This window comes from Nothobranchius furzeri, chromosome 10 (assembly GCF_043380555.1).
Source record: "Nothobranchius furzeri strain GRZ-AD chromosome 10, NfurGRZ-RIMD1, whole genome shotgun sequence".
Classification (NCBI taxonomy): Eukaryota; Metazoa; Chordata; class Actinopteri; order Cyprinodontiformes; family Nothobranchiidae; genus Nothobranchius; species Nothobranchius furzeri.
The window spans coordinates 65,091,777-65,116,661 of NC_091750.1; the positions used below are offsets into that span (position 1 = coordinate 65,091,777).

At 42.3% G+C, this 24,885-nt stretch overlaps 1 protein-coding gene across 3 annotated transcripts in view; it reads left to right on the forward strand.

Annotated features, from left to right (window-relative positions):
* The window catches only part of cadm2a (cell adhesion molecule 2a), a 387,220-nt gene that overhangs the window by 307,527 nt on the left and 54,808 nt on the right, over nt 1–24,885 (forward strand). The window lies entirely within an intron of this gene.

The window sequence follows — 24,885 nt, forward strand, 5'->3', positions numbered from 1 at the left end:
TCACTTGTGAGTGTTTGCCTTTTGCTCTGTAAATCACTTCAGGAGATGCTGGTGCTCCCCTCACCTCCCCCTCTGGTAAAAACCAGGCAGAGACACAAGACTACTCAACATGTGTCCAGTCAGAGGCTACATGCAGGATATAGTGACAGAGCATACAGGCATCTGTAAAACGTGATTTTTTTTTATTACTATGTTTGTAGCTTTTAATAGCTTATGTTGCATTCACAACATGTGTGCTTATCTGAAGTCTTCACAGTGAGTCATACAGTGATCCCTCGCTACTTCGCGGTTTGTTTATCGCGGATTCACGACTTTGCGGATTTTTTCTTTGGAGCCTTATTCAAGGGAAATTCGCTGATTTGCGGTATTTTTCACCGATTCGCGGTATTTTTCTATGCGAAATATCAAGAAATTCCTGTTTTTTTCATCAATTTCATCATAAAATGCACTTTTTGTAATAAAACTATAAATAAACCAAGTAAAAATAAATTCTATGTAAAGGGAGGGTTTTAAAAGTCTGAATACTGAATACGTACCTGTTAAATAAATACTGTAAATATGGTGTCCCTACTTTGCGGATTTTCACCTATCGCGGCCAGGTCTAGAACGCATCTACCGCGATAAACGAGGGATCACTGTACATTACTTTGGGTGGGCAAGTTCAGTTGACCAGATTCAACAGAAACCCTTTTTACAAAAGGGCCACAAAATGCTCAGGCAATCCAAGAAAGCATTATGGTTTTATTAGAACAATAAAACTTCAAATGCACAAGCCTTTGTGAATGTTTTGTATTGCAACTCAAACAGTTTTGGGGGAATAATGCAGGTTAACTGCAATGCAGGCTTCGATTGTCTAGGTTCCAAAAGAAGGTTCATAACAGCTGCGATGAAGCTGCATTTCAGGTGTTGAAAACAAGCCAGACTCTTGAAAAGGCTTCAGGTGATCAGCTAAATCAAAATAGAATCTATTTTTCAGGTTACCTGGCTGCAATTGCATGTAAAAAGAAACAGTGAAAATTAAGTGAAACTTCTTCAATCCTTTGAGTTTTGACGTGATGTGTTCTCTGTCTCTGCTGAAGCCACGTTCCTTGAGTTTTTAGACAAACTCTCAGTTCACAGATCTTAGGTCACTCCAATTAGCCATGTCCGCTGGTTGTTTACTAACTTTCCCATGTTTACGTGGTTTATATACTCTTTCCAGTCGGGGGTCGCCACACATTTGCTACATCATTTGACATCTTCCTCTTTTGTGCCAAGGTGCAATCGCTGTTTATAGCACAGACAATTACCGCAATATTACTACCAAGCGAGGCGCAACAAGTACAGCAAAATTCGCACAATGTCATGCCAGCATGGAGTGTTTATAAAACACACTGTTGCAGTAATGTTACGCTGATTTGCCGGCACAGTGTGTCTTGTAAAAAGAGCTTGTGAGTCATTTTCTACCAGGGCTAAAAGGGCTAGAGGCAAACAAAATGAGGCCAGCCGTAAGCTTGGTTTATGCTTGACACATTTACTTTCCGCTAGGTGATGCGGCTCGCGGATGGAACGTGCACGGCTTGTCTCTGCGGTGAGCCAATATTCTCCCAAACTGTAGGGGGCAGCATGGAGCTCTACTGCATGCATCCAACACTACACCATAGTAGAAGTAGAAATTACTGTTGTTTACAACACGGCATTCCAGCATTTTTTAACAGCGTCCTTGTCTTTTCCGACAGTGCGAGCTATTTCTCTCCAAGAATTATTAACAACATGTTGATCACGGTGATCTCTGAGAGCTGAATCATACAAATGTCTGTATTTACGAACCTCTGCCATACTAGTTCTTGCCGGTCCGCCATGTTTTTCCGCGTCCGACCGTCTGCGTGGTTAGAAAATTTCCTAGGTGCACGGTGCGGAAAGTTTGGGCCGTGCGGAGGCGCGGTGGAGGGGCGTGGTTGCCGCGCGGAGCCGTGCGAACCTCGCGGACGCGTCAAGCATAAACCAAGCTTAAATGACTGAGAATTTTAAAGGTCCCCAACATTCCTCCACATTCCAATGGACCATTGTCTGTGCTCTGCACAGGTAATGGCTACATTTACAAATGAAAGGCAGCTAATTGTCAGTGATTGAGTTGTGATTTTCAAACCAAGGAGCCATTTGGCTACCTCTGGTAGTGCCGAGGCGGTCAGAAAATCCTGGTAGTTCTAGTGTTAATAACTGGATCAACTTGAGACTCCACATCCACTCAGGAACATGCCACGATGAGTGTGAAATGACTCACCTTTACCTTCTCTCCCTCATTGAGTACTTTTTAACAGTGATGATAAAAGTGCAATGTGAATCTGTTTCCTGTTAGATCTGCAGCAAAAGTGTTGCACAACTAGATTTCTACTCCCAGACATTTAAATAAGTGCATGGTGCTTTATTTTGCACATGTTCACTGACGCAGAAACACATAAACACAAACAGACCATGGGTGTGGCAGGAAGCTTCCCTGTGTTTTAATGGCTAATCAGTACAACGGGTTATTCATGACCTTTAACACCATCTTTGTAAAGACCTCATAAAGAGGATTCATGGCTGTTATTTTCTTGGGTCACCCCAGCTGAAATAATTGTGCCCTGTGTGTCTCTGGGCTGTATTAGTTGAGTGTAATAGAGTATGAATCACACTCTAGTAAAGATTAAGCACATGTGGGATTTACACAGCCTTCCTCCATTACCCTGCTGCTGCCCATTGGGCTGCTTTTGTCTGTTTGTGGGTGTGTTTGTGTGTGTTTGCTTGAACGCATGCAGGTGAAAAGCATCCCTCTTTGCATTTTCACTTACATATATATCTCTTTCTCTGAAGGAGCAGTACTAAAAAGCTCCATTGAACATCAAACTCGACACTTGATGTTCTCTGCAGGTTATTCCATATCACACCAGGGGTCGAGCTTGGGGGTCTATTTCATGTCATTTCCAGTGCCGAGCTCCGAGATTGGAAATGAAAAAGCTGCCAAGGACTTTTGTATTATCAGAAAAGCGAAGGAATAGTACCGAGTACCCCGGAACTCTGTTGCTCTTTTAAGGTCGGTGGGTGGTGTGTCTTTCTGTGTGTGTGTGTGTGTGTGTGTGTGTGTGTGTGTGTGTGTGTGTGTGTGTGTGTGTGTGTGTGTGTGTGTGTGTGTGTGTGTGTGTGTGTGCGTGTGTGTGCGTGTGTGTGTGTGCGTGTGCGCGCGCGCGTGCGTGCGTGCGTGCGTGTGCATGTGTGTGTGTGATTTGGGAGTTGTCTTTCTGATCATGGTGAGTTCAGATGCACATACTGATGGGAGCATTGAGATGCTGAATGTTTTCAAAGTGCCACTGGCAGTGTGAGAAAGGGAAGATGTCTTAGCTGCAGACGCCTTTGCGCGCGGGAGGTTTCAGATTAATTTTCTGTGCTGTCTGTTGGGAAGAAGAAGAAGAAGGTGGGGATTAGGCCAAGCTGCTCAAAAGTGCAATTTCGGCCTGTAAAGTTTCTGTATGCTTTTCTGTCTTACAAAAGAGCTAAAGCAGGTTTTTTCTTCTTCTTTGCAAAGCAAGAAATGACTATTTTTAAAGGAATCACACACTAATTTTGTCATTAAATGTGCTGTTGCCTCTAGTATCTTTCGAGTCTTGTGAGTCGTTTTATGTGGGGAGAAGCTCTCGTGCTCCTGTTTCAGGAAGTAGTGGGGAGGAGTGGGGGTGGAAAATGGCAGAAGTTGGAGCCTTACTCATTAATATTCATGATATTCATATATATTGCATCTGATTGGTTGACAGCAATGCAAGTCTTCCACGGCCTCCGTTTGTTCTTCTTTCTTTGGGGGAAAAATGCAACATTGATGTTTTATCTACACAAAAATAACACAAGCCTGAGCGTGTTCTGCCATGTTGTGGAGTTGCTGATGCTAATGGTTAGCTTCTACTAGCCAAAACGCATTCTACTTTCTCCTAGCTGCAAAATCAACAGTCTTCTGCAGTCGTGAGTCAAAGTGAGTGAGTTCATGAATGCAACTCCTACAGTGAGATCTAGAAGAGACTGGCATTTCACTGTCTTCTCTTTTGGTGGTTAACTCAGGAAATGGTGGCGGAAAACTGTTGTAACGTTCTGCATGCATGTGAAACTCAGCCTGATCAAGTATCATAGTTTTCTCCGTGAGCCTCACCTTAAACGTTTTTATAAACAAACAATCATTGTGCTACTATGGAAGTAGAAAAGGTAAATTTACACGCAGTGGATGTCGGAGGCGCCACGTGCCGACAGGCAGGGCAGGAAGTTGCTTGGAGTTACCGCACCACTAGGGGGCTCCAGAGGGCAGACAAACTGCAGCAGTAAAGTGACAGTGAAGAGCTCTTATTTTAGAGCGCTTTTGGCCATGCCCCCCCCCCCCCAACACCCTTTACTACTGGCGCACATTTCCTCGTCTGTACAGTCCCTACTTGAAGACTCTCCGCTAGAGAATAAAGCCACTGACCACCAACCCCACCCTGCTCAAACAAAGAAGCGTCAGCCTCCTTCCTCGCCTGTGCCAGACAATGTGACTTTTTGTTTGGGACCCCATAACAACCTTGAATCTCCACTGGTTGATGTGAATATTAGAATTTCTATATAAATCTTTATTATTTACCACCTAATTGTTGACTGTGCAATTGTTTCTTCATTATGCACGTGTCACACCCCTAGAGAGTTGCACCTTCATCCTGCATTAAAGCTGCATAATGCCCCAAAGAGCATTAGCATAAGCATATTGCTTTTTCAAAGACAAACACAGACAACTGTCTACATTAGTGTGCCAGTTTCAAGGCTGTTGTTGTTTAATGTCAAGGCTCAGACTCACCTCCAAGACGTTTAATCAAATGAAAAGATTCCTCTTGTCCCCCCTCCTTCTCAGAGGTGCAGCATGTGAACAGTTGTTTGAATTTCAAATAAGTCATTGTCCCAAAAGCGGCCAATTTTGTCCTTTCCATCACTGATTGCTGAGGAACTTAAGCGGGGCTTTGACAGAGGGAGAGAGATGAGCGCTGGGCAAAAGGGATTCTCTCTTTTATGAGACTCAAAAGAGGCTAATATCTCATTACAAATTGCTCTTTTGGTTTCGTGTAATTCAGGACTTGATAATAGCTTTATTTCCAGGATGTTGAAATGTTGCGGTGAGGCATAATTAGAATTTCTTGGATGTTCTTGTACTAGAAAGAGTCTTTGTTTAATTACATTTCAGGCTGAATTTGCAGGCCCTTTTAGTGGGCTCATCATGTTTAAGCACCAGCTAAGGTATGACATTCAAATCACTTATTCAGCTTGATGGCGGTAATTTGCTGCCCCCTTTTTTCCTACTTCCTTTCTCTATTTAAACATCAATTTCAGTCTTTTAATTTCCAACACGTTGTACTCCTTTGATCTCTTTCGGTTGTCTTTGTGTCCACAATCACCCAGAGTCCCGCATGGATATCGAATTTCCCCAGAGAACACATTTGGTGGAAATTGGTATATTATAGTTTTGTCAAAAATGTGACTTACTGCACTTGACAGTTGTATTGGCAGCTGTAAGGAAACAGAGTATTCTTCCCCGATTTCCCAGGAAACGCGTAACTAATTAGAAGTTTGACATTAAGTTGCAGCTCATTTTGCCCTTAGAGGGTCCGGCTGCGGTTCTGGATGAAACGGTGACAAGCTCTGCTCCTTGATGATGTCCATCCCCTCTAATGGCAGTAACTAAACCACATTATTTCTGAATTGATTCAATGTTTGATTCAATCTCTCCAACCTTCCTAAAAGTTGAGATAAGATAACAAAAAATTAGAAATAACTAAACTCCCGTCTTATTTTTAAATTTTATTTTATTTTTTTACCGTGTCCTTTCTGGCTGTGAGGCAAACAGAATTAATGTCTGAATGCTGGTGACAAGCCTTACAGATTTACTCTCAGGTGGAGCATCAAAGCTTCTGCTCTTAATGTCACGCCTGATACTTAAAACTTCATTGTCAGTGTGTTATGAATGCGTTAAAATTCTGACCAGACACGGAGACAGAGGTGAAAGAGAAAGGAAGAGACGGGGGGGGGGGGGGGGGGGGGCACAAAATAGACTATCGATGATGAACAAGATTATGCTTCTAGACCTGCAACCACACAATCCCACTTCCCCCCACAGCCCTCTGTGTTTAAGTGCAGTTTAAAACTGGAAGTGGGCACCGGCTCATGGGATGAGGCTGAAAGATCCCCTTGCCAAATGCCGTTGAGTGTGTTCACTCCCAAGGCCCTAAGTGTGTGTTTGGGTGGAATGTCGTTGGTGGAAGTGTTTAAGGTGCAAATAAAATTGGGGGGCAGGTTGCCACAGGAATGCGGAAATGGGATCCATACCCCGCACCCCCGACTTGCAGAAAGTGCAACTGAATCTGATTATAAACAAAGTGCTGCTGCAGTTAGCCGTACGAGATCACACCCAGACCGTAGAATGGTTTATGATTTTTGTCCATGCCGTGCCACTTTTGTGCTAAAATATCAAATATGCTCAAGTCTTCATCAAGTCAACAAATGCAAGTCGATTCAAGTCGCAAGTCATTGGCGTTCAAGTCCGAGTCATGTTGTAAGTCTTTATAGATTTTATCAAGTCAAGTCAGAAGTCATTAAAATAATGACTTAAGACTGACACGAGTCCAAGTCATGTGACTTGAGTCCATACCTCTGCCTTTTACATATAAGACCACAACAGTAGGACTGAAATATAGAAGTTCAAGCTTCTCTCCAATGAGTCATTCGGTTGGCACAGAACCACTTCAGTTTAATGTTTCAAAGCTGTTGCTTTTTTTAACTCGCTGATGTTCATTCTAATGCGCTGTGCCTCAATCTTTGCCTGCATCAAAACATGTGCATCTTTAAGAACCACATGTGAACAATCACACATAATATGTTAATGTTGCAGCAGGAATAACAGAACTGCCGAACCGTCCTGTAGCTGTAGCAGTCTCGGCCCAAACCACCTGTAGACTGATTGAACCTGTTTAAACATTAAGATTAGCTTTACGGGTGAACAGCGAGGGGCCAAACGTTCATTTTTAGGCCCCCCGAGCTGTCGAATATGAAACCGTTCAAGTCATCCGATGTCAAATATTCTGCATTCTAAATCATTTTCTGTTTATGGTTGTGTAAGCACATGCACATGTGTGTGCATGCTTGCAGGTATGTGTGTGAGTGTGTGCACGTGGAATGTGAAGCATCCCACCTCCTCCGGTATCCAACTGCAAAAGCTTTGATGCATTCAGAGTATCTGCGCCTGAGCAATTTAGAGGATCGGCTTTTTAAAAGTTTTCCAAAGTAAATAACAAAATAGGAAATGCCTGACAGACTTTTTTTTATTAAACAGATAGCAGAAGTTTCTCTCCAAACTTAATCTTGAGAGGAAAGTTAAACTTTTGAGACAGCTGTCTTTTCTTCTGCAAAAAATGCGTGCTTCTATGAAACATCTTTTCATATCGGCCTGAAGATTGGAACGGTGTTCTGTGTGATGGAAAGGAAAAACTTGACTGTAAATCTCCGAAGATCCCTAACAAGACCCCTCTCTCCAAGAAAAGGACCATAAAACATGAACGGGAGCGAAAGGACGAGAGGAGAGATGGAGCGTGGGCCTTGGCGGGATAAAGGAGGAGAATTAGGGATGCATTTTATCAGAGCTTTCCACTCCACTCAGCACCTATGGACAAACTTTTTCTTTTAACCTCGAGCTTCTTGTCTTTGTTTGAATTTTCTTTCTTTTAATTAAGAAAAAACGACTCTTTCTGTTTATTTCTGTTGGATTGTGCGCGGCGGGGGTAATGAATAAAGAGCAGAGATCTGTGTGTTTGTCACTACGTGTTTTGCCTTTGAGTCTGAAACAAAGAGAGTCAGATAAATGTCAGCTGTGCTTGTCGGGGTGAGACGGAGGTTACAGCTACAAATAAAGCAACCGATCCAGTTATTAGTGTGTTTTTTAGTCGAGCTGCTCATCATTGCTAAGGTGTAGAAGCCGAACCCGAGGCGAACTGAAATCATTTTCATATCTCCAGTCGCTTATTCTGTCTCTGGATGAAAAGTCATCAGAGAGAAGAAAGAAAGAAAGTGAGATTTTTTTTATTATTATTAATAAAATACTCTTTCCTCCAAAGCTTTTCAAAGTCAGCTTGAAGGATGGCTATAGGGGGATACCCAGGAATAATATGTACCTTCATATTGACCAAGACACCTGCTCAGCTACTCCTGAGCCACAGGGGGAAAAACGGATTCCACGGAAAAGAAAAAAGAGCTTTAGCGTTGATGGGCAAGAGCCGTCTTCTCACTGACCTTTTTCTCACAAGGACTTAATGAAGTCGAGCCAGCAACGGTGTCCCACTGAACTCGGTGTGACAGGTAGCGACTGATGAAAGAAAGTCATTTCTGTCACAGGAAAAAAATATCTCCACAAGCCAATTACTGTATAGAGAATGGCACATTTTGCATATGACACAACCAGCTTTGCCTCGGTGAGGTGTAACAAGTAATAGAGGCTGAGGGACGGCGGAAACACAGAATATGTGTGAAGTTATTCAATAAGCTATGCATTGTTTGCCTTACTCTCCTTGCATAACCTTACACACACACACACACACACACACACACACACACACACACACACACACACACACACACACACACACACACACACACACACACACACAGGAAAATTCAAGTTCCCAGATGGGTTGTTGACAAGGAAAAGAGAACAGCTACATCCAGACGCAGACAGCTGAATGTATATTCTAAAATTTGCACTTTTCTCATTATAAAACTGTGTCACTTGAATGAGCAAACACCTGCCAAGGTTCTGTACTAACACACACTGTCCCTGGATAGATGAAGGAACAGGGAGGGGAGAGAGAGGCAGTAGAAGAAAGAAGAATAAGTAGTGGAAATGGAGACATAGGGAAAAGCTACAAATATGAGGGGCTAAAGGAGAGAAACATGTCTAACTGGCATTTCCTGCTATGGTCACACATTTCCTAACTCGTGTTTTATGTTTTATTCTCAGAAGGACAAATATTTCTTCCTAAAAAGGGTTTAATCCTGGACCACCATATTTCTGGCTGAGGACCAACATTGCAACTATCCGTGCATCAGTCAGTGGGTTTACATCCATTAATAGAAAACTGAATTATTGCTTTAGTCTGACTAAAGTTGAACCAAACTGGAGTCCTAAAGCTAAGGCAACCAGATAATGTGGTTAGAAATGGAATTTCTCTGCATGTAAACAACGTCGAACCTTAGCTGACCAGCATGGGCACCACCCCTTCTGGAAATGACTAAATCACGGAACCAGTCTTCTGATAATACCACCGCGGTAACAGTCTGCATAAACAGTACAGACAGTATGAACCAAATAATGGAAATGTTTATTTAATATTTATTTATTTGGCATGTTGAAGCACATTCGCTTTTACTTCATCTGCTTCACTCTGAAGCTGTAGGCTAACCGGAAGACTGCTGACACAAACAGGTATGTCGCCACTTACCGTGGCAACGTCAAAAACACTTCATTCAGTTCCATTTTCTAACAGACATGCAAACTTGACCAAAGGCTTTCACCCTTGTTAAGGTGTTAGCTCAATTATTGCCTTAACTCGACTGAGATAGATTGTGAGGCCATGTCTCCACAATGTGTTGCTAATTAGCTACTAGCCTGGCAAGCCATCCTATATATGTGAATATATAGTCTGGCCACCACCCATAGACAGCACAGTTGTGGGGCGGGATCTGCGGTTGTCTCAACTGTCTCCGCGTGCTATTGGACAACGAACAAAGTGACTACTCACCTGCTACAGATGTCAGTCAATGGGGAAGTCCACCATTCACAAAGATGACACAACTACATCTTTTTTCTAAATTTAGGACTTAAAGTTACAGTGTGTAATTTCCCTGGTGGTGGTGGTAGTGGGGGGGGGGGGGCAGGACATACCTAAATCATTGCAAGAAAGCGTTACTTTTGTTTTCAAACGAGACCTTACCAATGGATGGTTATCAGGGTCAAAAATCCCTGGGAGTGCAACCTCCAGCAGAAATAACGAGCATATCAGACTCCCCTTCAATCTCTGGCAATGAGTGAATGAGTGAAGAGGTAAATGTGTTAAACAAAATGTTTTATTAGTGGTGAAAGTTTTGTAACCATTTGTTACAAATCATTAAATGTGTTTTGTCCTCACGGGCTTCCGTATAAGGAAAAATGGCATCCAATATGGCGTCACCCTATGGTTTAGACCTGCTCCCATGTATTTTAGGACAGACTTTTGGGCTTAGCAAACTAAAAAAAGACACATTTCCTACATTGAATCACATATTACATAAGACAATCACTTTTATCTATTTCTGAAAAATCATACATGTTAGGTAAAAGTTGATATTATTGCTTAGCTTAATTTCTTGACTGCTAAAAACATCTGATGCTTCATTAAGAATGATTAAATGCAGGTTCATCCTGTTGCTAAAGCCTGATTTATGCTTCTCCGTCTGCGTCAGTGCAGAGCACACGCAAAGCCATTATCCGTCCTTGCGTAGGGCTCCGGCAGGCACGCAAGTACGTACGGAGTCGAGCCCACTTTTTTAAACATCCGTCGAACGAGACGGATTACGCAAGCTTGTGATTGGTCAGGACGCCGCTGTTGTTTACAGCGCCGCCATTGCAAAGAGAGCCGAGGATAACTAGCAGCAGACACGGAGAAGCTTGAAGAATACCTCGCGAAAAAACTCTAAAAATATGAACGTTTAATTCTCCCGTGACTGGAGGAGTGAAAAGATGCGCAGCAAGCGTTTTATTTGTGGACGGAAATGACAGGAAACGTGGGTTTAGAGGTGGGGAGCGCATGAAGCGGTGGGAGAATGAGAGACAAATATGTTCGTGTTAAAAGTCTCTTATATACACAAAAAACACAATATAAACACACTATCTTGGACCGATACATGACAGGACACCACAGAACAGCGCTACGCCCTCTGTTGTCCTGCCGGGCAATTGCTTTGCAACACTCCCCAAGAGACGGAGAAGTATGAGAGCAAAATGCTTCCATCAATCCGTGCGTGTCTGTCCTTTGCGGAGCTGACGGAGAAGCATAAACTAGGCTTAAGTCTTCACCAGACTCCACAGGGAGGACAGTGACCTTGCTTTCCAGATCAAGCTGTTCTGGTCAGGCCAAGCGGGTCTGATTTACCAGTAAAATACTCCCATGGGAAACTGTCGAGAAACTGCTTGTTGATTTAGTGTGCACCTGGAGCTGAGAACTCCCTTCGCTAGCAGCTTCCCGCCTGATGGTCTACGTTTTAGTCTCAGGAATGTGGTTTGTGTGTGTGCTTCAACATTGTGTGTGTGCTCAATAAATGCTGTTGGAGGACTTTGGTCTGATGAGAGTGAACTGAGATCCTTGCTTGGTGTGTATTCATTTCCTCTCCACTTTGCAAAGTCTATATTGATTGTTTATAATTGGTATTGGTGTTAATTGGTTATCGCTACAACCCCCTGTGCATTAAACTTTCCCTAAGTTAACCCTGGATTGATAAATAATTACCCAACAATACATAATTCCTGAAATAGGAAAACGGTGGATGGCTGCTTTAGGTACTTTTAATAAAAAAAGGAAAAATGGAGAGACAATAATCATTAGTATGGATGGATATAGTGTAAAAAGTTATTTGAAATTATGATTTAGCTATTGTGATAAACATCCCAAGTTATCCAATGACATTCCCCGGGAAGGTGAAAAGTGGGCTAAACTACTGAGAATACTTCATTAAGGTTTTTTATTTACGTTTAACTGATGTTTATTACATTTTAGATGTTCATCTCCACACTTTCATACTTTTCGATGACACTTCTGTCCAACTGAACACGTTCCAACAGAACAAAACCATCACTTCTATCCATCCCTGATCTTCTCCCTGTGCACTTTCATTGACTCGTGGCTTCTCTTTTCTAAGATGCACCATTCTTCTCGCCCTAGAAAGACTTCCCTCTGTTTTGTCCGTTTGTGTTTTGGAACAGAGACTCCTGTGGCTTGTGTCATGGTCGTTTGCACACTGTTATCTGAGCTCTCTTGGCTGCATTTTGGGAAACGTCAACATGGACGGCTCCTCTGAGCCAACAGTCATCAGCACTTGTAATTAGATGGAGAATCTTTCTGCCTCCACTGGGCTCCCGAGGAAGCCTACAGCTACTTTGGCAAACGTACAACTGTTAGGTCTTCAGGTGCTTTGTGTCCACGCCGCAAAGATTCACGCTCTAAATGCAATAATGTATAAAAGTCTTTCTCACTCACACGAACAAACTCAAAGCTCTGAAAAACACACAGAAGCGTATTGACCATTTGTTCCAAAGATGAATCACACTTTGATGTTGACAAATGTACGTTTGCTTTTCAGTTTCTCTGAGGCAGACATAGAGCGGAGCTCGTGGAGCAGAAAAATGTTGTACATTTCAGTAAGTAGTTTTCTGACAAATACAAATCTGCTTCTCTTTGATGTTGACAACCACGCTATCCTTTATGAACATATTGAAGTGTGTTGGCACTAATGGTTAGTAATGGACGGCAGGCGGCTGCAGCACCTTTGCTGATAAATAACAGAAGATGCATTTCTTTGCCTTAACTGTCAGTAAAGCTATCACTAAAAGCTGAGGTTATACTGCATAAGGTGGAGAGGTAAGGCCGTGTTTTTAAAGGTATACAATGAAAGTGTGAGCCTTATGGATGATGTGCAGATGGAACTTTTTGTGTCTTTATCTGTTAGGTAGTTTTATTTATTCAATCCAGGCGTAGCTCAAAGAAAGTCCAAAACACACAAGGGGGTTAGAGATATTATTGTTATTAGTACCATTTACCGATAAACACCAATAATCAATAATCAGATTTTGCTAAATCGGAGAGAAAAAAGAAACACACCAGTTGTGGGAGGTCTGTTTAGTCTCTCAACGAGCAGGAGCTCATCAAAGGTTTTATTCAAAGATGACATAGCACACACACATTAAAGATGACCACACCCATCCCCTTCACAGACAGCAAACTTTCCCAGGTTCAGAGAAACACTCCGTCTGGACTTCACTAGGGAGCTTGTTGTGATAACAGAACTGCAGACTTACAAGGTCGACTTTCCCTGCAGCAGGAGCCGGTTAATAACACCAGATGGTTCCCAGACAAAATCATCTTCCATGCATCCAATACTGTATTTACCACGTTAAATGTGAATAAGGCTAATGAACTCTGTTTGAAAAAACAATACTATTAGCAAGTGAAGGTGAAAATCAGTTTTTTTACCCAACATTATCTGTTTTGAAAAGTAAATACATAAAAAGTCTCTTGAAATCTTAAAGAGAAATATGTTAGTTTCACAATTAAATAATCACAAACCAGTCTAATTTCTCAAACATGTTGGAAGGAAGGTTAGATTGAAACATATTTCTTTCTCAGCCAATTAGGAGGTTTGTCAGTTTTTCTTCTTTCAAAAAAGCTAAAGAGGGACGTAGTTACTGTTTACTAACAGCAAGTTCATGAGTCTGCACCTGAGCTAACAAAGCAGCACCAGCATTTGTAATTCTATCAGATTGGCACATGCGTATTACAGCGTGTGTCTATATGACAGCACAAGTCTGTCAGACAGGCATACGCTGTCAGATCATCATAGAATTTTAAGCTGTATGACACTTTGACAGGCCAGTTTACTCATCAGATTATTATACACATTGTTTTAGCAACCGTAAGACACCCTGACTTGTCAATTTGATGTACTGTAAAGCTTTATTTTCTCTTAAGTTTTTTTTAGAAGTAGAAGGTGGCAAAATAAAAAAATGGATGCACATTTATCAGTTCCTTTTTTTTTATGGTAAAATATTATGAACACAATCAACAAAAGTTTTCTTCGTACTTTGTGTGCGCATAAACTGCATGTATGCCGCTCTGATATGTTTGGTGCTTTGTCAGAACACCGACAGGCAAAAAGCTCCAGATAAAGAACCAGAAAGAACAGGAGCAACGCAGAAGTTATATTTGTACCTCTAAGAAGCCATGGCATCCTTTTTTTTAAAACTCTAATAACAGGTAAAGAAGGCTAGAGGCTAACATTGAACTAACAATGCTAACAGTGAATTAGAAGCAAGTAGTTTACTCTAAAATTAGCTCCAGCTACTTTTACCAATAACTTGATATTACAGTGTTGTTGATGTCTGTTGCCCTTGTGGCTTGCCTCAGTTGTAGGAGCACACACAGGGCTTTGTCAGTTGGAGGTAGAAGAAGAATGAATGACACGCAGGAAGTAAATCAAGGTTCATAAAGCAGTTTGGAAATCCATTTTCATTTTTTAAACTAAATTAAATGTGCTTTCTTGAAAATCCTTGCTGCTGCGTGTGGTTAAAGAGTCAAGGAAATGGCTCGGCAGAGAAAATCTGAATGTTTGATTTCTGTGCTGATCAGGAGCTGGTTGTTGTCATGGTCTGCGTCTGCATCTCCCCTCATGTGTCTCCTTGTGTTCTCCATCCCTCTCTAGGTTCTCCTTTTGTGTCTCCCAGCGCCCTCATGTGTCCTTGTCTGCGTCTTCCTCATGTGTCTCCTGGTGTTCTCCATTTTTCCCCAGATCTTCAGCCCTCTAGGTTTCCCTCCTCAGGTATCCCCCTCCCAGGTCCTGTGCTCCCATGGCCCCCTTTAGTCACGCCCCTGTAGTTTTTCTTTCTGTAGTGTTTTTCCTTTAGTTTCAGCTTCCCCCTTAGAATATTAGTTATGTTTGCTGCCCTTCTGGTCTTTAGGTTTTTCTCTTAGGTCATTTCCCTTTAGCTACAGCTGTTCATGTTATTAGTCTCTTTAGTGTGTTTTTCCCATCGGTGTTTGAGTTTTTTCTCCCCCCTTAGATTATTAGTTATGTTTCCTGCTCTTCTTGTCTTTAGGTTTTATTCTTAGGTCATGTTAGTTTCCTCCCTGATTAGTAATTAGGTTCACCTGGTCTCTCTCTCCCCACACACCTGCAGTTCATCTCCCACTCATCCTCCCAAGTGTATAAAACCCTGTCTGTGTCTTAGTATTTTGTCGGTCCATTGTTTGGTGTGTGCGTTGTTTTGTACCTCGTTGTGAGGTGTTAGCCACTTCTCATTATCCTCTGCATACTACACGACACACAACAAAAAAACTCAGCCTCGGAAATTGTTGTTCAAGTGGAAAATTACCCAAAATGGGCCAAAGATGGCTGCGTACGCTCGTCTTTATCCGACTGTAAGGATGCCATTTGTTCAGTCAATACCTTTAGCTTCATTTTATCTGTTGAGCTTTACTTTATCTAAAAAAAGCCATGTTTTGTCTGTAGGTTAGGCTTGGAACATGAATAAACTTGGTCTCGTTTGTGGTTAAGACTCCAGGAAGTAAATGCTCTTGACGCAGAATCTCACATCCCGTTGGTGATCTGTTCTGGTGAGACTGACAACACTTACCAACCACTTCAGACCTTTGTGGTGAAGCTGACAAAACATCACATGTAACAGCTTTGATCTCATCTGACCCAACGGAACTGCAAGCCCTCTGTCTCCTGGTCATGCCAGGAAATTTAGTCCATTACACCTCAAAAACAGAACTCGTGACAAAAATAAGCAACCTTAGATGGCAGGTTCACCAGAGAACACTTGTTAGCCAAGCCTTTGCTCGTGGGATTCTGCAGGACTCAGCGCGAACAAATCACATGAAACCGCCGGCCTGTGGACCAAACAACAATAACTACTTGACAGAAAGCCAATGAAAAACTCTTGAAAATATGTTTGAAACTCAGTAGCCCATTTTAGAGTTAGAGTTGGTCTCGTTTCTTCGAAAACAGTGGATCGAGTCGCAGAGACTTTTTGAACCAGCTGCAGGCAAGAAAGATGGAGCTGAATGATTCTACTTCTAATCCCCACCTGAGAATGTGTGCTGGAAATGAGAGGACGTCTGATGTAGCAGAAAAAAGAGAGAGAAGGGATTCAGGTTCTACAATGCAACCTGGGAGATTTGCATTTTTTGTTGGTCCCACTTCTTGAGAGTCTTTTCAAAGCAGTTGTCCTCAGATTTTCTTCCGCCTCCCTTAGGACTTAGGCATCTAAAAACTGCACTATTTCCATTTTCCTTCCGTTCAGCTTGTCACAGCCTTTGGGTTCAGTTTTGATGTGTTATTGTTGGTATGATTGTGGATCTGTTTGGGTTTTCTCTCTGCTTCTTTCACCTTCTGAACCCTCACTACATCAGGTCATGTGATGTTTTTAGGGCCTGACATACATCAGTTATCTTTCCTTCAGTCCTTATGTACTCTCAGGTTTTCTGTTGAGGTTGTCACGCCCTTGTTGTTGTGTTTCTGGTCATATTATTATTATAGGTTGTTGTTTTTTTTTTGTCATGCAATCTGATCATGCTTTGCTTGTTAGATTAATTTTTAATTATTAAAAATTTGTTTTGGATTCTGAACATGCATGGTTGCATTTGGGTCCTTTCCACTGCACCATGACTCTGATAGAACTATTGTCTTGCAAAACCAAGCCTCCATTCATTTTGCAAACTTTTATTACTTCTTGATGACAAACATGATGATTTTATCGATTTTTGAAAACATTTTGAAGGCTGTCAGTAGAGCTACCACCTGATATTCCACTTACTACAAAAAAGTACTGTTTTATTATTTTTTGTGGAATAAAACAAAAAGCCGACATTTGATGTATAAATTCCGTAACCGCTCCTTTCCGCTGGATGCGAAAGCATCGTGAATTGGCTGCGATATGTATGCGAAATATACTTTGCAGCAATTAGCTCCAGTTATATTAGACAGGTTCCATTCCACTGCCCACAAATCTTCACTTTGATAAGCCATATAAGCATAAGGATGCTCATGTTTCAAGTGTAGTTTTTACATGCTACGCTTCCTGAACTCAAAAGCAGTCTAAAACAACTGGAAACTTTCTAAATTCAAGTTAAATGCAGATTTCCAGTTGCTTAACGAGTAAAAAAATGTATGTCATTTCCAGTGAAACCTCCGTAGTTAAAGTAAACAGAACAGAAAATGACCAGGGGCTTACGCACAAAACGGGGCCGGGAAACTGCGTAAGCAACTTTCCACGCAAACTTTGGGATTTATGAAAGAAAACTTAGCCGAAAAATGTGCGCAACTTTAAGTTGACTAAGGACCTGGCTTACGCACATGTTGGACATGGAGAGCACCTGCAGTGCTGCTGCTGAGAAGGATACAATTATGAAATCCTGCAGCATTATCACTTGTACTGCTTCATTTTCACACAGAACAAGACCCCCCACATGCATACACACGCACGCGCATACACACATGCGCGCACACATACACGTGCGTGCGCACACACACACACACACACACACACATACAGCTTGAAGCGCAGAATATGGAATGCAGAACATCAGCAGGGGGACAGATTGAGACAGAATGTCATGAGTCTGTGACAGTATGTGTCCCGTCACTGTGACCCGATTGATGATGTGCCCTGGCTAGTTGAACCGGAGAGATCTCCATTTGGCTGACTGGTTAGCATACGTGACTTTCACCCGGGAGTCTGAGGATCGAATCCCGATTGGACCATGTTTTTTATACCCGTCACAGATCTCTCTGAAGAATTCACAACATTGACGGCTTCAGCAACACTGTGTCACTCCGTGGATTTTCTCTTATTTGTTTTGCAAAAGCACTTCCTTTCATTTCTCCACCTCACCCACAAGTACCTCAATTTCTGCTTTGGTTAACTTGATCTGCTTGATCTGCGGTCGCCATCGTCATTGGCGGAGCGCTGCAACAGCTGGCTTATGTATGTGCATTAGATCCACAAGGCACTTTGCATTGACTATTTATGGCAGTAAGTGGGCGTGGTGAGGCGGGATGTGACTAAAAAGCAGCTGAGAACCTTTCTAGATAGTTTCTGATTTATGAAGCAGAGATTGCGTGCTGCTGTGCGTACTCCATGTTTGATAGATCACAAACCTGCTTGGCGTAAGTACTTTTTTTTGCTGAGCTTAAGTACAGTTTTAGTAAGGATTCTACGCAATGTTTGATAAATGAGACCCCAGACCTTTTGTGGATGTATGCTGCCTTTCTCCTTGCTTGTTGTTGTTTTAACTTCCAAAATCAGGAGTTTTGTTGCAATTCTCCTGTGATTTTGTGACCTTGCGGGACCAACAGCATCGAACACTTTTGCTCCCGTTTGCATGAAAGCTCCTGGTTGGAAAGGAGCTCGCAGGTAAAACGCCTCTATTATATTACATGTCACTGGAAAGGATGGGTAAGACGAGAAAAGGTTTCTCTTTATCTTGCTGACAGTTTCGTTTGCGGCTGCAAACATCCTCAGAGCTGACACTGATGGTTGCGTCACTTCCTACTCCGTTTACCCGCGGACAGCAGAGGACGTTGTTGCCCTCTGCTGCCCGCTCTCCCCTCTCCGATGCATCGTCCGAGTTTATTAGTTGGTGCTTCATTCTTACATTAATGAGATCATTCCTTTTTTTAAATGACAAGAAACTCAAACAAGAGTGTGAAATATGTCTAAAAAAGTTCAGTCACACACATTCCACCTTTTATTGACCTGTCTAAACTATAAATGTAGAGCTCCAATAAAGTCGAGGTCAGGGGGTCACCTGAGAGCTACTTCATGGGTATTGAGCCTCACGAAGGACCACCAAGTTGATACAATACTGACCTCTGAACTATAATCAATCTAAACTTAATTTATAATGAACATTAGATGTGCTGGAAGGAAATGTACATCCAAATAGCGATTCTCATGTTGCTTCGGCTCTGAATCGATTCATAAAGATTCTGAATCAATCCAAAATTTGAAAGTTTTGTTACCTGAGGAGGCATCTTCCAAACATTTACTAGCTTATTCGCTGCTCGTACGCTGATGGCTTCCATATCATTCTAGCTAGTGATCCATGGACTTCCAGAGCGACCTACTCCTTCATCGCATGTACGGCTCACTGCATCAGAGATACCTGGCAGATTTCTAACTTACAGAAGAAAGTGTCCTGGAATGGACGCTCTTTAGTACTAAGAGTATTGATTATGAATCGATTTGATTCCAGAATAGATTTTTTTACCCCGAGAATCAGAATTGAAATAGATCGTGAGTTGCTCGATAAACTTATTTGAATGTTTTTAGTTTATAAAGAAAATTGTAGTTTTTAAATCCATAAAAATGCATTTGGGATTGGAAAGGAATGCAGCAGCAGCAGATTATAATTATATATTTATTTTTTTATTATTTCAGATCTGTGCCATTTGAAGAAAAGCCATTTGGGCACCAAGTTTGTGACCCCTGTTCTAGGTTCTCTTGTGTTTATAAAGCCTCATTTAGACAACCATGCCACCAATTTTGCTGCAATGCATCAGGGAGCCTTAGGTCATTTATAACTGGTAAAACCATGGCGGTAATGCGGCGCAATTGTGTCCTTTTTACAATAGATTATCATACCATACCAGTTTATTTATAAAGCACATCTAAAAATAGCATGGCAGCTAACCAAAGTGCTGTGCAGGAGAGCGAAAGACTCACACACAACAACAACAAAGACCGCATAGGAGTAAAATATAAAGCTAACATCATATAACACACAGAAAACAAGGCATAAAATTACATTAAAAGTTAACTAACCATCAAACAAGTAAAAGCACTAAGATAAGAGATCAAATAGATTACGCAATGGTGGTATGAAGGGGTATGGTCTCCGCACTGCCGCAGACTTCTGTTTATCTCGGACAGGACTTGGTTTTTAATCGTGATCGAACCCGCGCTCATTAAGTTTATTTCACAAGCGGCTCCTAAAAGGTGATCTGAGCTCCACCTGAGAGAAGCTCCATGAGCTCTGCATCACTCCAGTTTACCATCTCAGCCCATTCTGTTTAAAAAGCTAAACTTATTGCCATGTTTACTTTGAGTTTCAATATAGTTTCCTGCCCGAGCACAGCAGTAACTTCCCACGTGATCATGAGACCTCCCTCTGTTGCGCCAAGGCGTAAGATGCATTGACAAGTCCGGCGTAGTGGCAATATTACTACCCAGCATGAATGCATGCACAAATACCGCTAAATCCTTTCATCGCCATGCCGCCAGGGAGCTTTCATAAGACACACCGTGGCGGCAGTTTTACATTGATTTGCCGGCATGGTGCATTTTCTACGAAGGGCTTCAAAATCCTTTTGTTTCTGTAGAAATTTTGTTTTTTAACAGCTGTTGACATTATTGCCACAAAGTCATATCTTAATTCTCGGCCAAGATCTACATTTCCAGGAGAAGAACTGTGATCAAATAAAACTTGGTCAGTAATTCCAACCACATTTAATGCTTTCAACCCCAGGCTGAATTTCTCTTTTAAAGAGGATCAAAATGATCCTTTTTTGGGATCAAACTATTCTGCTCCAATTACTGAAAAAAAGAAGAGGTTTGGATGACGAAAGTTCACATTCAGAGTTTAGTGTTAAAAACGGCTTAGATAGCTTCTGCAATCAAATTTGAATGAAAAACTAGTCACTGACTTCCTTAATTCATTACCTGGTTTCAATAAGCCAAGAGATCAAAAATATTTATTGAAGTTTCGGCTTCTGGACTTCTGTCAAATTTCCTCTCAGGACCAAATGTTGATGAGATGAAAGGACGAAGGCAGGCTTGATTTGCAACAGCCAGTAAATACATGTTCTGACATTTGGCTGCTTGCAGATCCTCGCCCAAAGCAAGAAAACTGTTTTTGCAGCATTGTTTAACTCATTCACAGGTTGCTGCCTGAGCAGAAGGAATGAGAACTCCTAATGCTCACACACAGAGTTTTAGTGTAAAATCTGTTTCAATAAGGTCTTTTCTCCCACAGCCAAATCTTCAGTGCACAGCTTCCATATTTCCGCAGCACACATTCCACATTAGGCATAACTACAGTAGCTTTTTAGAGCAGATTTCATCATTAAGTGAAGCGCCGGTGCATTTGACTAAAACTAATTTGGTGGTCTTGCATTGATAACCGTGTGTAGTCATACGCACGCAGAAATAGAAATTGAGTGTCACAGGTGTGACGCCTAAAGATATGTCATGTGCTTACAGTATATCAACATGTCACGCCTGCTCACGCGCGGTGCGCAGCATGCAGCGATGACCGGTGTAGCGAGGAACAGGAAGGGACAGAACAAATGCAGCAATAAATGAGGGTGAGCAGCTGTCGTTGCAGCTCCATTACTGTTTCCTGTGGGCGTTTAGCCTGTAAGCTCCTTTTTCTTTGCATTTCTTGGCAAATCTAATGACATAAGTTAGAGTGCTCGCTGACATTTCTCTGCATTTGTTCGCTTTGTGATCACTGCAGAAAAACGATGCTACGTGAGAGTCAAATATTCGTCTTACGCCATCAGGACATTGAAATGTAGCTGGATTTGACGCGTGAAAAGGTGCATCCATTGCAGAAACTAAAGCATACTGCTCTAATTCGTCTAGATGGGTCAGTAATCAAATTACCTCTGTAAATAAGATGTAGTACTTTAAAAGATTGTGTTCAACTGCAAGGATGTTCAAATTGTTTAAACTCTTGTTTTTTAATCATTGCACAAAGTAAACTGGGGCTCACAGTTAGTTCCCTTTATTTCATGTTTATGTTCTGACTTCAGTTTGACTGCAAGGGCTGCACGGTTCACAAATCATATTTTTGTACTCGCTACCTCTTGGCAACAAAAGAGAAAGAAATAACCTTGATGAACTCACAAGTGCCCATGTTCCTGCTGTTTTGCAGTCAAAGTTGAGAAGTGTTAAATGTGAAGTGCAGCCATGTTTTCCTGCCTGTTCCTGTTAGTTTTTATGCTGATAACAATAATAAATAAGAGCAATAATGCAAAAACATGCAAACTGCTTTTTCTGTGTCTTAATCATGTTTACGTTTTTCTGCAACTTAACCTCCACAATTTGTTCCTCAACCCCACTGCAACACGTCTTGCGTTTTCTGCACTTTAACTCATGGAAATGAATCGTATCAGATCCTTCAGACAACTGCATCTGCATGGATAAATTTTATACGTTTTTAAAAAGTTCAAGCGGGGGTGATCTCCCCTGGGTCCCAGGTCGCTGGATTCGGGTTCAGCCAGCTAGGGGTTGGGAGGCTGCGGGCGGGCCTGTGAGCTTGCCGCTGATATCTCACGGGACTCTGCCGGCTGCTGGTTGTGGCCTCCCAGGGCGATCCTCTGTGCCTCTCGAGGGGGGCGGGGGCTTTTCTGGTCGCAGTCTCCCTGGGGTTCCTGTGCTCTGGGGCAGCTCCTGGATCTCTGGGACTTGGAGCTCCTTCCATCTCCTACACATCTTTAGGGGGCAGATCTGCAGCCCCTCACACTCTCTATTGGACGCTCCTATAGAGACACCTTACATATACAAGCGCGTGTACACACACAGGTGCTCACATGGTGCTCTCATAAGTATGGACTTGGGCACGTTCAACACATGTCTTAAGGCTGTGGTTGGCACTAAATGCTCTGTGATTTGTTATCATGTGATTGTTCAGTAAAACAATGTTGATTTTACATTTCTTCATCAAGTTGACGCAGTGATAGCTTGCTCCTGTTGTATTGTTGTGTGTCCCTTTTCTGCAGGTCTAGAAGCAGACTCTTGTTCATCATTGATTGTTTATTTTTGTGGACCCCCCCCCCACCCCAACCCCCCCCCCCAACCCCCCCCCACCCCCACACACACACACACACCTTTTGTCTCTTCCTTTCTCTTTCACCTCTGTCTCTGTGTCTGGTCGGAATTACAAAGCATTCAAAAAATAATAACAATAAAGGTTTTAGTATCAGGCGTGACATTAAAAGCAAACACTTTGATGCTAGCCTAGTGAACTAGACCAAATTCTTGCTTTGCAAAGAGTGGTCTAGGCATGCTCCATTGGAACCTCAGCAGCTCCTACCAGGACTTTGGCTAGCCAATCACAGCTCTCTAGAGGGGTTTCAAACACATAAAGAGCTGTGATTGGTCCATAATGGTGGGCCAATCATAGTGCTCTATCTGCTTAGTGAACAAATCACAGAGCTTTATCTGCTTTGTGGGCCAATCAGGGCACTCTATATGCCTGGTGGGTGGGATGATGCAACAGAGTGAAACAAGAGTATGTCACATTCATTGTCCAGTGGAATGTGGAGTTCATTTGAAAGACAACGGTAGAACCGCCCCACAACCGAGAGTCGTCAATGGAGCGTGGCCAGACTAAATAATACATTTATTTAGTCTGGCTTGCCAGGCTACTTTGATGCTCCACCTGAGAGTAAATCTGTAAGGCTTGTAACCAGCATTCAGACATTAATTCAGTTTGCTTCACAACCAGACAGGACACGGAAAAAAAAATTATAAAAAAGTTCAAGCAAAATGAAAGCAAGGTCTTTTTGCTCGTGACACAATCAAGAACCAATGCAAACAAGAGTAGTGTGTGATACAGAGGGAAGAAATGCAACCATCTGTTCTTTTTGTTCATTTACTTTCAACTTACTGAAAGGACACAAGCATACTAGTGATGGGAATTCCGGCTCTTTTTAGAGAGCCGGTTCTTTTGGCTCAGCTCACCAAAAAGAGCCGGCTCTTTCAGCTCCCAAGTGGTTCCTCAGATTTTCTGTTGCGTAGAGTACATTTATAACCAAAATAATGCTAAACTATATGTAAAATGATTTACTAATGTAAAAAATGCTATATATCAAATATTTATCATTTCTATGGATTTAGTAACTGAACACTTTCAGAAATCTCCACTTTCCGACCGCTGGCGCTCATTTTCTCACTGTCTTTGTTACACTCTCCTCTTGCTCTCTCTCGCCTTTTTCCTCCTCCTCATTCCCTCTCGTCTTCCTCCGCCCGCATGTGCTCTGCTGTGTGTCTGAGTCTTATCCTCCCTCTTCCTTGCCCCTACTGCTCTGTGTGTGGACAGTCTGGACACGCAGTTACACATGCTGACCAATTGCCTGTGGCTTTCACCAAAGCAAAAGGGGAGGGGGGAGGGGAGGGGACGGCTCCCAATGACGAGCCGGCTCCCGTCGTTCACTTCAAAGAGCCGGCTCTTAGAGCCGGTTCGTTCATGACCGACACATCACTAAAGCATACTTCTGTGTGATTTTGTGACAGACACATAGAATCACGCTCTGCATCAAACACATTGTTGGGGATTGAAAGCAAAGTAGCATTGGCTGCTTATAGCAAAAGGTTTGGTTTATACAAAAAGAAACAGTATTAGTCTCCTGCACATCCAACACGACGGCCAAACCTGAATATGGCTCTATGCAGGCTTCGATTTAGGGGGAACTAGGGGAAACATGGCTCCCCCGGAAGCCCTCTACCAACACCCAGGGGAAAAAGAAGATCAGATGAACCCCCACCCCCCACTCTCGCAGTGTTTTAACAGAGATGATCTTTTGACACCCACACCCCACCCCCGGTAACACTGAGCTACCCAGAGGCCTCTGTGTGTTTCAAGCCCTGGTTTTATGGCTCTTAATGTAACTTTTAGGCCAAACTGGTGCACATTCAGTCATTTTGATTTGTGTCCAGATTCCTAAAATGTTTGGCGTTCTCTCTGCATCACAGATAAAGACTAGTTTGGCAACGGTGGAGTTCCCATCAACTGGCCCATCCAATCTTAGCAAAATCCATTTCAACTCTCGCATCTTTCCAAAATCCCTTTAGGTTTCTCTCTCCGTGCCCGTTATTGCTGCATGGATTTCCATTCTGTTGTGTTTTTTGGAGGATTACATACTCACATAAGTAAATATCTGCTGTGGTTTCCTGCAGAGGAGCCTGCCTGAGTGTAGCTCTCTGTGATGTCTTTCTTTCAGATTTACCAGAAAGCTGAGTTTTTAAGGTTGTGATTTTTTTTTTTTTTGTGGTTAAGCAAGAAA